The sequence below is a fragment of the Armigeres subalbatus genome, chromosome 3 (genome assembly GCF_024139115.2).
Source record: "Armigeres subalbatus isolate Guangzhou_Male chromosome 3, GZ_Asu_2, whole genome shotgun sequence".
In the NCBI taxonomy this organism is placed as follows: domain Eukaryota; kingdom Metazoa; phylum Arthropoda; class Insecta; order Diptera; family Culicidae; genus Armigeres; species Armigeres subalbatus.
In genome coordinates, this window is record NC_085141.1 from 272,689,938 (window position 1) to 272,703,296 (window position 13,359).

The 13,359-nt window shown below is 38.9% G+C and overlaps 1 protein-coding gene and 1 long non-coding RNA gene across 4 annotated transcripts in view; one reads left to right on the forward strand and one right to left on the reverse strand.

The window, feature by feature from the left end:
* The window catches only part of LOC134224344 (leucine-rich repeat neuronal protein 2-like), a 474,531-nt gene that overhangs the window by 393,613 nt on the left and 67,559 nt on the right, over nt 1–13,359 (forward strand). The gene's annotated exons all lie outside the window — the stretch shown is intronic.
* On the reverse strand, nt 8,855–9,352 carry LOC134219800 (uncharacterized). The gene is made up of 3 exons (XR_009981664.1): nt 9,140–9,352; nt 8,977–9,083; nt 8,855–8,922 (listed from the first exon to the last, which is right to left on the reverse strand). It is a non-coding gene; the product is annotated as an uncharacterized LOC134219800 (long non-coding RNA).

A 13,359-nucleotide genomic window follows, 5' to 3' on the forward strand; every position in this document is an offset into this window, starting at 1 on the left:
AATTGGTAACTCAGGATACAAGAAACCATAATTTAAATTCTATAAGATTATTATTATTAATATCTTTATTAATGAGGTTTTTGGCCCTGGACCGGTTCGCCTCGTACAATTCTATAAGATCAATTTCCCCATTTTTGAGACATGGTCTAGCAAATCCTAAACTCCGGTAGCCAGGTAATCCGAATCGGAACCTATATGGATCGGATAGAGGACGAATTTCTTAATCCATAGCTAATGGAATCGTCTAAAACGGTTGAAAACTGACGAAGATATGGTCATACCAAAACGTGGGTACCCGGGTACCTTATCGGTACGTTACGGGGTAAAAATATTCAGAAGCCCCTCCCTAAGCCCTCGTTACTGGATTTTCGTTTTGATACCACCCAAACCTGAATTTTGCCGAGTTTGAAGATGTCACGGAGTTTCAATTTCCTGCGATGTTTAGAACCCTAAAAAAATCACTTGAAAACGAAAAAGGTATCCGGGTACCCTGTCGAGAACAAAAGGATTAATAGAGAGACACAAATTATGATGACAAACTAACTTTTTTGCGACCAATAGAGTTATAGTAAAAGAAGAAGCAGGTTGTGCTAAATCGCCACGTTCCCGTTTATATACTATTGGCAATAAGGCAATACACCAGCATTAATAGCGCTTTCAAAGGAATTAATCATGGAGCGTGTGCTTCCAAATCTGATCATTTTTATATCTGATTACATTAACATTCTAAGCCTGACTTCTTAAATATTGATTCGGATAGCTTTCGTTAAAAATCGGATATCCCGATTTTTCGACGATTCAGAATTGTAACCCCATTCTGAATCGTCAAATACAATATTTGGGATATATATGTAGTAGGTGTTTATTAACAAATCTGTTCAGTGTGTGTTTTCTCTTGCATCGGACAGCAGAACGATCGCGCGATCCGCCGAAATATTGTGTTCTGCATTGCGCGGCCGGCAATAAAGCTAATCATTTCAGTGTGTGTTTTCTCTTGTGATTTGAGCAAGTATGTACAGTGCGTGGTGGTATGTGTTTTGGTTGTCGCGAAATAGTTCTGTGTTGATTTTACGATTGATCATATTTCGAATAGCAAGCAAAACTGTCGCGTGATCCGAAATATTTTGTTTTGATCTGTACGGTTCGCGTTTTTATTTGTATTTCATATAATCCTCTCCCTTAGATCGCATCACTTACCAAAGTAAATCCAGATAAAATATCCTATGCAACTAACACAATACCACATCCCGTGACAATCGTGGAGATGCAGAGGTGTTCTCGGTCTCTAGTAGCAACGAGAGTCGAACTAACAATCCTACCTTTCCTATATCACCGTAAGGACGAGGCCGGTGCCGTTATTGACTTTAAATACGTGAACTTCTGGAACGTGTACATTGAGAATGGATAGCATATCCCATGCTCCATTCACATGGTTCTCTGTGCAATTTCACAAGTTCCAGTCAATCACGGAGTAGCAACTACGAATTGTACGGTCATAATGCTCATGCTCAAATCTGTATAATAAAAAAAAATAAAACGGCTTTACGAATGTGTTCAGCCGCGCAGCCGAAATTTTTGATAATAAGAAGTATGGTATAGGGGGGTCCCATAGCGTAGTTGGCTACACGTTCGCCTTATAAGCGAATGGTCATGGGCTCGATTCCCAGCCCCTCCACAAAACAAAAACCTCCACAAAAACCAAATTTGAACATTTGAGTCTTGCACACTGATAATGCTTGAACAATCCCAGTCAGTTGATTCTTTGTGCAATTTCACTGATTCTGGTCAACCACGGGTTAACAACTTTAGATATGTGTAATCAGTCAAAGCTAGGCTATGCTAAGCTAGTGGCTGTGGATTGAATTTCAATCTTGCCCTACATGAAAATTGTTTTTCATTAATTTTGCTTTGTGCAGAAGCAAAAAACAATGTTAGCTCCAATACTTTGTATCTGATTATTATTTTTTGACTTTATTGTCGAGATCGACTCATTTCGTTTTTGATAATTATTGATATGAGAACATGTTTTGAATTTATGAACCAGTAAGGAGTGAATCTGAACGATTTTGATTCAAAAATTATTATGCAATGCAGTTTAATTTACTGATTGTTCTCTTTAAAATTCCTGATTTTCTTGTTGCATTAAGTATACTTTTGGAATATTATAAGGAAATGTTACAACACCTGGTATCCAGCCGTTTAAAAAACTCAAAGGTGCATCCCAATCGGGTTGTACGCAAAGGTGACGTTAAACTACGTGGCAGCACTGGTAGTTTTTGTGATTGTCTGTTGAGATTGAGTGAGCATTAAAGTAAAAGTCGTTCGATAATTGTATCTCGATTCGAAGCATTGATAAATGCTACTTTGAACTTATTTTCCTTATTCTAATAGATTACTAAGTTGAAAAGTAGGCCAAGTTCCAGTTGGAATGTAGTGCTATGGTAGAAGAAGCTTGCGATGCACTTACTAGTTTGACTGATTCACCAAAACCGATTGCTAGACTGTTAGCAAATGTACAGTAGTAAATAATCATACATAAATATTGTAACACACTGGAGTCAGCTTTTACGCGGAGGATATGGGCCGCGTAAATTAAAACAACGTAAAAAACCGCATAAATTCCAAAATATGTCTAAATGAATCATGATAATCCCGAAATTTTAGTGAAAAAAAATTGCATTAAAAGCGATTCGTGTAAAAATAAAACGCGTAAAAAACGACTTCGGTGTACATCGGAAATGAAGCGTTGACTCTTCCTTGATCGGATGGTCCAAGAAAATTTAAAATCCATAGAGAAACGGCTGAGATATTAACGATCAAAGTCTATCATATTTTCGTGACGTTTTTCGATTTTTTGCAATCGTAAATAAAGTGTACCCCAATATAGAAAAGACAGACGTAGTTCTACGTCAAAAAATCGATGTGAACTTGTTATCAAATGAAATGCAACAAAATGGACGCCTGTAAAATATTCAAATGCTGGTTTTCCAATCCATGCTAACAACGTCGACAACTTCAAATCGAATGAAAACATCATAAAGCTCATGCTAGCGTACGAATATTCAAATTAGCCACCGTGGCACCAATTTAACCTGTAACAACTCTCCCAAGACCACGGACATCCAGTGGATTCGAAAAGTTTCCTTCGGCGGTAGCCATGGAACACAACCGGCGACATTCAACACTTCTCCCGAATGAGAAATCCGCAACTTTCCAGAGGCAGAAAGCCGCAAAACTCTTCGTGCCATGGAAAATGCAAATCTAACTTTTAATCCTAGTTTCTTCACCCGCATGTATACGTCGCGTCGCGCGTCGTCTCTGATTGCGAGCCATTTGCCATCAACGCTGACTTGGGGCTGCCCCTATCGGAGCACAAACTAATTCCACTTGTGTACGCAACCAACCAAACAAACAGCCGCTGGGAAAATCCGAGCGCCTACAAAGTCTACTCCGGTTTCGAAGTGATGCCGTCAGCGTCGCAAAGTCCTTTCGGAAAGTCGCCTAGCTAATGATAAAACTAATTTTACACCATGTAATCTGTCAGACGGAGCTTATCTCTCCCAACCTAGCTCCCGGTGGGGTGTATAGGTGGGTGGTCCACCCCATCTCGGCTTGGCTAACGAAGGGTGGCATCAGCAGGCAACACAAAGTCACTAGAAACAGCGGTTTTCCCTTTCGTGTGGATCAACATCGGAGCGGTTTGAAATTTGGCTCATCAACCGAACTTGTGTCACCCAACACAAGACATCGCCGCGCACTATTCGCGCGGAGGTTTGGATGGAAAAGTGCGGTTCGTTGATAAGCAACTGTGTCGTTCCCGGTGCGACCGCGCCGCGCAGCAGCTCGAAAAGCAACTTCAAATGAATATTTTGCGGCAACCCCCTCGTATAGAATGACATGACAATTTCACGCGCGTTTAGGTAAAACGCTGCCGCAGATAAGCTTCATCGTTGATGTCGTCGTTGCCGTGGGTGATTCTGCAGCTAATCGGAACACGTGTTTCGTAATGTGGTGATAGTTGATGACGGTTCAGATCAAACGTGGAATAGTTTGATGCGATTTGATCTAGTTGCAAAAGTGGATAGGGTCCGGGTTAAACACAGTTATTTTAGTTCGCAGAATTTCCACATTGTGTAAAGTGAGATTTCCATTCTATGAAAGTTAATAAATTAACGCAGATGTAAAAAAAAGATAACTCCCGGTGTTATTTGACAGTGGTTAATCCTGCAAAACAAAGGAACTCCTCACCATTGTTCGATTTAAATCATGGGAGAGCATCAGATAAGTTCTCGAAAACCAGTAATCTTCAAACTCATTAATGAGCTCCCCATTTCCATGTTTTCTTTCTGGTTTTATGAGTATCATGAATGCATTATTACGACGTTTTCATAACACAACTGAAGCTAGGATAGCACCTCGGTAGCTCTTTTATTATGTTGTTCAACATGACGATGCTCAGCAGAAATATTTAACCGCGAAGTCCCGGTACAACAGATACTTCATAATTCAGAGCGCGGAAGTTTTTCTCCCCCACTTCGGAGGAGACAGCACCGTGGATGATGACTCTGCGACGGCGAAAAATGACTTTTTATTACCATCACCGCCGGAGCGACGAACATAAACAGGCGAGCTGAACCGAGCGACGACCGTCGAAAGAAAATGGTACCGAACGGAGCTGTCATATGCTTCTAATGTTGTTTTCCTTCGCTTTAATTACTCATATATTAAATTGATAAGAGTGGAAATAATTCATTTTTATGGGCTCCCGAATATGGCAGTGGAAGCCATGCGGCACCAAAAGAAACCGACTGCTCTCGAAAGTGACAAAAAGATGGAACAGGCACGAATGGAATAACGGCGGCAATGACAATGAGATTGGTGGGAAGCTAAAGCACGTGGTGGAATTCATTTTCCGTTGAAAAGAAATATCGCGTGGAAGCAGGAAGCAGTAGGTTTTTGAAATTAGGAGGTCGTATTTTTGATACGCACGGGCTTTATGCGAGGCGCGGTTATCATTCTCGGGTTTGAAAATGATGAGTTTTTAACATACAACTTATACGTCTTGACAAGTAATTAAACCAAATCGAAGGAACATTCACCAACAACGGATTCTGTTATAAACATATGATATTAAATTTTAGTTCATTTTTATGTAATCAGCATAAACATGCGAATCGTTTTATTTTCAGTTGTTACTTTATGGTTTATGAGAATTGGCGAAATTGTACACAGAATGGGAAATTTCTCCAGCTTCGTAATATTTATAGCTCAGATAAAGGTTGACTCATTTAGAAACTAGTTCTTAGGATAATGTTTTTCTATCCTACTGTAAAAAAAATACCAAGCACGTCCAAACCCAAAATGGTTCTTGTGAAGAAAATACACCTAATACAGATTCAAAAGATTCACATTCTTTGGCGCTCTGAAACATGCATGTTTTTCACTGTCCTAAGCACTTTTTGCTCCGCAAAACTATTCACAAGGCCACATGGAGATCATCGACGGCAAATTTTTCTCGTACATCACAAACGTCCGCACTTACCGCAGTGCGAATATTGAATCAGACCACTACCTGGATGCGGTATGCATGCGCTTAAAACTTTTGACGGTGTGCAACACGCGTCGAATCCGAACGTCGCGGCTTAATATTGAGTGGGTACAAGACGGTACACTAGCCCAAGACTACACGCAGCAGCTGGAAGCAGGATTCCAGAGTGCACATTGCGCATCGCGAACCACATCAAAGTTTGTCGCACGATCACAGCTAGTTCGTGTAAGTGAGATGAGACTTTTGCGGTCTCTCTATAATTCTCTCCATCGCATCTCTCTCAAATGAATCCAAGACACGTGGATTCTTTTTCGCAAATTTCATATCAATTTGTCCATTTCGAAACATGTGCTGTGCATATGCACAGCCTGACAGCCAAGATATTTAACAAAAAACATAGAAACATGTTATTGCATCGAAACTTACTTTACATGAAAGGTTAGTTCATAATCTTTCTTCTTTTTACTCTCTCATGATTAATTTCTTTGAAAAAACCTAATCATTATATAACTAAGTTCATGTATGGAATACTGTAAAAATCCATAAGGACGCAAATTTGGTTACCTGTTCATCATCTTGCATTGAATTAGTAACTCGAATCGTGTGAAAATCGCCCTATCGCAAAAAAAATTGGGAGGTTTCCCATTTTTCATTTCAGGTCATAAAATCACACATCAAAGTTTCGATGTTTTAACAGATTGTGCCTAATGTGCTACATTTTTACTTTTGTTATATTACAGATCATGTCTCGGAATTTATAAAAAATCAAAATCCGATATCAGCTACAAAAAATCGATACGATCAAATATCGAACATAAGAAAATCGATACAAAATATCGATTATTCGAAGCGAAAGTATCGATTCCCGATATATCGTATCGGTATCGCCCATTCCTAGTTGCGTTGTAACGGAGTATTTCGTAGATTGCATACTGACAGCTGTCATGTATATTCTTTAACTTTCTTACCCCAACTGCTTATGAATTTCCATTTGGGATTTAATGGCAATCCAATTGAGGGTCCGAAAAGTATTAGCCTTGCCCTGGCTAATAAGCCAAGGTTTTAGCCTTGCCCTGGCCAATAAGCCAAGGTTTAAGCGCCTCTACTCGCTCTCTGAAACGAAAAAGAGCAACAATAAATTAAAACCCCTTCCCCCCTTATGCTTTTTGTTCAAATTAGTATATCATTTTGATCGATTGAAAAGAATTTTGAAAGGTTTACTGACGAAAATTTAATTTTACTTGGATATTTAAGAAAGTAATTCATATGGAACAATTTAGAGAGAAGCCCAATTGAAATTCGGAAGATATTCTAATAATGTCTTGCAATCAGGAAAGAGTTCTCAAGGAAACTCATAGGAAAGAAAAAACGAGAAAATGCGGAAGGATTTCTCGTTATAATCCTAAAGAATGTGATTTGGAAAAGCAGAAACACTTCTTATAGAAATTCGCGTGGAGTTTCGATAAAGTTTACTAGGAACTTCGGTGCAACTCCTGTGTAAATGCAGGAAAATAAGGGGAAAAACATTGAAATTTGCAAGGGATTTGATATTTGAATTTGGAGGAACTTTCAGTTGAAATTTGAAATAATATCTCGTGAGAGTCTGTTAGAACTACTCATTAATATGTTAGAAATTAGTTAGAAATTAGAAAAAAAAATCCATAGAAATGTAAATGAACTTCGGAAGAATCTTCCGAACGAAATCAATTGAATCGCCCGTGCAAATTTAAAGAAATTTTACCTAGAAATTTGGAAAAAAAATCGCATACAAACTGAAAAAAAATTACCGAAATTCTGAAAATAATAACGTAAGGTTTGTTTATAAAAATTTCAAAGAATATCGGAATGATAATGGCGTAAGCCCACCCATCGTGGGAAGATAACATATCCGAGGGGCAGGGTTTCCACATTTCCATTCTTGGAAGAAAAACTGCAAGAAATTAAAAAAATACAGAACGGCATGACAGACTGACTTTATTGATGAAATTTTCAAAAAAAAATCCCAGCTACCGTACACTATTTCAAAACTTTTTACTAACACAATCTAGGTATGTGTTGTTCAAATGGTCGGGGTTCTGCCAAATCACACCAAGCGCCAACAAAAAATTACCTATTTTTCTGCCCCAGTTTTCGTTTAGCGCATCTAATTGCTCGCATATCTTATCCGATATCCCTTAACCCTATTACTGCGGATATCCTACAACAAATGTACGAATGAATTGACAAAAAATGATTTCCGATTTCCTTGTGCGAACAAGATACCACAAGTCAGTCAAAAAGCCGCTTGGTTCGGTATGGCAGAACCTCGACCAAATAGAACTGGGTCAATGTGGTAGCCTGGTGAAATAAATTAGCTCTCCATCTATGTTTGAATTGATGCGATTCGTTACAATAAATAACATCATTTTTAATTCTCTTTTGCAGGTACGTTGGATCAACAAAAACTTTATCTTGAATTTGTCGGAACAGAGACGGTAAGAGATTTATATTTTGATGGTAGTGAGCTCTATTACACTCGATATTGAACAGACTATCTGATAAGAAAGGATTTGTAGCAAAGGGGCTGTGCACAAACCACTATTGCGAGTTTCCGGTTAGCGGGTAGAGCGGAACTACCAAAGCGGACTAAAATGCACAAAACTGGAGGGCCAAAGCACCAACCAAAACAAAACGCCACAAATCTAAATTTTCATACATGTATTTAGGGCATCCGCCCTCATCATTTGCCTTTCCTAGCCTCCTACTTCTAGGCCTAACTCCTCTACTCTTTCTCTATTCACATCTTCTTACACGCTAACATTTTTGTTTTCGTACTCACGAACTGCGGGGCGTCCCCCTAGTCTCGCCTCACCCATCTCCTCGCACAACTCCATAATCTGCGACGATTCGCCATCAATCGCTCCTGCTTGATGTCTCGTCTCCAGACCTCCGTTTGCGGTTATGACGGACGGCTTTCCTGGCGGCACTAGCGGTGGAAATACCGGCCAATTCTCTCCTTGATGGCGACGACGGGATCACTGGGACAACTGCGCCTCCGACCTCTTCGTGCTGGCAAACTTCCTTCTATGCGCGACTCCTCTGCTGGAGATCCCTCTGGCCGTCCAGTCGACCGTATACTGGATGGGATCCCTCCGAGGCAGTAGATGCTGACGAGGCCGCACGCCATTCACCAATTCCACGCGACAGTCACCGGATCAACACAAGCACAAATCGTCCATCAGCATGCGCAGCTCAGCTCTCATAGAAACACCTTACAGAAGCAACTTGTATGAATTGATTGCACACTCATTTTTGCAGTACAACTTACCCAGCGAACGGGGTGTTTTGGTTCTGACGGAATTGTAACCGTGGTTTTGTTCTGACCTTCGGGTGATCTGCAAATCGCATGGGGTTAGGCTTATGTCGCGCAACGATAAAAATAGGATTACCTTTTGCCCTTCGATTGGCGGCCCGTTGACTGAAGTCAACTTGCGTTCGGTGCCGTGCTTTCTTGGACCGTCTACCTTCCTGCGTGATTCTGGAACTTTTTCCTGACCTGCGATGGAAGTGAGGTTATGCCTGCATCGTGGCGTGCGATCAAACAACTCCTACCTTTGGTGCGTTTGTTGCCGGCGTCTCGAAACCGGATTTACCTCACGGTGAACGATTTCGGGTGAATTTCGGTTCCCGAATTAAACCACCGGTGAAAATCACTCACAAACCGCGCACTGTGATTCCCGCGAAGGGATTTTATAACTTTTCGCCTCGTTGTGGCGGCGACGATCTTCTCGCACGGAGGTACCGAAAAAAGTGAAGACTCATTTCCTCTTCGATCTGGCTTGCAGTGTTGCCGTTCGTGGTGTGCGTGTGTCAGTGGCTCCTGTCAAACTACTGCAGTGGCGCGCCGCTTTGCGCAGCATATTTGATGCAGGGCTGGATTTTCGATTCGCATTCAAACCGACTGTTGGTGCGTTATGCAGGTGTGCGGGATGGTGCTTGCGTTTTGTTATATTGTCGATTGCAAGTATTAATGATTTTTAATCACATAATAATATTCTTCAAAGCTTACAAACAATACTAAACGTAACACCACGTTGTCCAAATATTCACATTTTCAAACCCCCCTTCTCCCTCGTAGACTTTACCAACAGCTCCCTCCTCCTCCTTGAAGTCTACACATTCAGTTCAACTCTGCGTTTTACTTTTTTTCATTATTTTGCCGAGATCCGCACAGTCGAGCGTTCGGTTCGTGATATTCTGCTGACATCTCAGCTGAAAAAGTGATTTGTTTACTACGGCATTCAAAGATGCCGTCGTAATCAAATTTCAGCAAATGAACTTAAACCGAGATTTGCGCAGCCGAGATCGGTGAAAAAATTTAAGTGTGTAGGCTCCCGGCTAGGAATGTAAAACAAGATTATAACTTAGTTATTTAAAACAACCTGTAATGTAAATGAGTTATGATATTTTTTTCGATTATTTTTCCTTACAAATATAGTTACGTAATAATTGAGAAATATCTCCCGTGGAGTTCAAGAATAATTTTTCATGCAAGTTTCGAACAGTTTACTGTCGATATTTTCAAGAATTTCCAAATTATTTCCGGTGGAGATTCTGAAGAATTCCCAGTGGAAATTTTGGTGAATTTGTCGTGAAATTTTAAGCTAATTCCCCATATAAACCACAAAGGCTTTTCTTTGAAAATAGCAAAGATTTTTTTTATGGAAACCCGAAGTATTTTTGGTGGAAAATTCAATTAATTTCCCGTGGAAATTTTAAACAATTTTCATTGGAAGTAAGGTACCCCGGGGCAAGTGAAAATACGGGGTAAGTGGGTACTATAGCTGCAGATGAATCGATGAACGTTTTTAATGGTAACAATGTTCTACGAAGCTGAAGCAGAACTATAAACGAGTTCACCCGACACAATAATATTTAGAATCAAAACCATTTGAGGCACCATACTAATGCTATTGCTTGATCATTACTTTGAACTACCGGGAAAATCTATTACTTTTATTTTAATTCAATGGATTTCCAACTAAATAGTTGTTTCTAAATTTATCATTGATGTGGAAAGTGAATATTTTGAGCAATTAAATAATTGTGTGACATCGAAAACGATTTTAATCTTTTATTTAAAGCCAAAATCTGCTATTTTAATTTGCCCTTGAGTTTTAATATACATGGGGCAAGTGGGACCAAGATGAATACACCACTAGGTGCTCCCATCTGTCAAATTCACGATTCAGCCATCTTGGATTTTAGTATGGGAGAGCCAGCCGGTTTGTTTTCGTTTTGCACTGAAAATGAATTTTTCACCCCCGCCTTCTTCTCTTCCACAAACTTGACAGATTGGAGCACCTAGTACTGTATTTATCTTGAGTGGGACATATTTGAACAACAATTTAGATAAAGCTATTTTAATTGTTTTTAGATGGTTGTCAAATGAAACAAAAATACCGTCATTCATATATCATGTGGATTTGAATCAGATGCAGTTTGATTTCGTTGTTAAAAAATTTTGTACAGTTAATTACCAAATGTGTATTTTACATTCTGAAAATTATCTCTCGCATGAAGAAGAGCAATGGCCATAACTATGAGATATTCTTCCATTTACAGTGCAAATAATCTATTTATTCTACAATAGGCCAACAGGATTTGTTTTGTGTTTTGTTATTTTCAAACTTCGCATCAGATTTTCAGATTAATAAAGTACTTAACACATAAATTGGCTATTTTGTTCTGTTACAAATTAAAAACACTGCGCATCGCATGAGTGAAAACGTTTCTTCTGAAGTACTGATTTCTGTAATAATTTGTGTTCTAAAAAGAGAAATATTTATTCATACGAAAAGTGAATTATGGTTTGTTTATCCTTGCCACCCAAAACATTTGGTACAAAAGTGAGCTAATGGAAAACAAGACAACATTATAATCCCTTTCTTGTTGCACAAAAATAAAGTCTGACATGCAACCAATCTCCATCCATGATGACTAATACTCAGAAATAATATGAACGAACAGTATATTTACATTTTTCAATTTAGTTTCGTTCGAGAGTAGAAAACAGAATAGGTCCCACTTGCCCCGTTTAAAGGGGTAAGTGGGTCCTAAAGGTACCACTACCAATATTTTTGTAATTGAATAAATAGCTTTCAACACCTCCACACTTCAACAATGGAAGCATATAATGATGTATCCGTGGTTAATGTTCTGGAATCACCTGTTTTCTAAGTATGCGTTAACAATTTTGCTGAACTAGCTTTTTTTTAGGTCCCACTTGCCCACCTCACATATATATTTTTGTTTCAAAATCAACAAACCGAAAATATAAAGTGACCGAAACCCCACCAATTTTCTTTCGAAGTTTCCAAGAATTTCCAATGAAAATTCCGAGAAAAACAATCTCTACGGATGTTTCGAACAGTTATCTGGGATATCCGAAGAATATCTCGCGGAAATTCCGAAAATTATTAAGAAATATTTTCCGCGAGCTTCTCCGAATATTTTTTCGAATATTTCAAGTTTCTCGGGGATATTTCGGAAAAATTTACCTCCGTACTGACCAAAGAAGGAATTTTGAAATGTATTTTGATACTGTTCTGGTCTGGTGGGACCACGATATACAGACCCCATTCCATTTTGACATTCGGTTTTGACAACATTCGATTTATTTTCTTATTTTTGATATATGAGCCACGCAAATCTCATAGTCTATGTAAAAAACAGAAAAAGAAATTTGTAAAAAATCGCGTGAAGTTTTTATTTCCAAGAAAAATGCTCAAATTTCAAAATTCTCGAAAAAAATCGATTATTTAGACCCGGCAACCAACAAAAAAAATTTGAAAAAAAAAACTCAAAAGTACAGCCCAATCGGGTTGTACACAAAGGTGACATTGAACTACGTAGCTGTATGTAATGTACTGCCGAGAATCGTATATCTGTCCCATCTTTGCTGGGTTTCATATTCATATGGGACAAATATGCGATTCACGGCAGTGTACAGGTTTTAGACTTTTTTTGAGAGACCAAAGCCAGCCCTTTTCAAGCCTTGGGTGCATCTGTTTTCGTTTTTTATCCTGTACAAACCCTGGTGATGTAAATAAACTAACATTTGAAAAGGATGATAAAGATAAAATTTTCAAATAATCGAATTCCGAGGATGAACAACACTCTCAAGCGATCACATATCCAAATTATTAATTGATAAAAACTCGCTACAGAGTAAAATCGTTCGATAATTGTATCTCGATTCGAAGCATTGGTATTTTCTTACAGAACACCAAAACACAATGCTAAACACCCGATTGAACTTCATTGTTGACATTAAATTGGTATTATTCAGGTTTACATTAAAACGATTATTTTGTGTTTATTATCAATCGATTGCAAGCTTTGAAAAGTTATCGCCGATGAAAATTCGCCTACTTTACACACCTGAAAAGTTATCAAATGATAACTCCTGGCTGATAGTGTACCGCTGCAAACTGGAACAGAGACTAAGCACCTGCCACTTAGTCAGTCTAAGCCCCCGGTGGCTCATTACAGAAAAGCCCATCGTGAAACCTGGGCTGTCAACGGCTTTTGATGGTCATCTTATGCACACTTAAAATTCTAAGCCATGATTGTAATCGACTGATTTGTTTAATCAAGCCCTGAAGAAGGTGTAAATCCAACACTGAAACGTCGTCGATGATTAAATAAACATTATTCAGCTTCCGTCCAAAGATTGGATGCCGAAAAAAAAACCCATTCCGTTAAAATTCTAGGTTTACCGATTGGCAAGAATCCAACAGTTTAGATATTGGTAATAATTTCGATGAATT